The following is a 259-nucleotide window of genomic DNA, read 5'->3' on the forward strand; positions in this document are numbered from 1 at the left end:
CTAAATATCCAAAATATTTTATTGGTATTTTTTTTTTAAAATTAATTTATCCAAAATATAAATTCTCAAAAATTTATTTGTCACTTTGCTCTCCAAATTAATATATCTTTTGCTTTTAGAATAGCTAAAAAAAATTGATTTGCCAACGAGCTATAACTCAAATAGCATAATCTCTCTGTACTCACTTAAAAGGTTATGGGTTCGAGTCTTCCTATCTTCGGTAAAAAAAAAACGATTTAAAAAAAATGTTAGAAATTAT

The sequence above is a fragment of the Arachis ipaensis genome, chromosome B04 (assembly GCF_000816755.2).
Source record: "Arachis ipaensis cultivar K30076 chromosome B04, Araip1.1, whole genome shotgun sequence".
NCBI classification, from domain to species: Eukaryota; Viridiplantae; Streptophyta; class Magnoliopsida; order Fabales; family Fabaceae; genus Arachis; species Arachis ipaensis.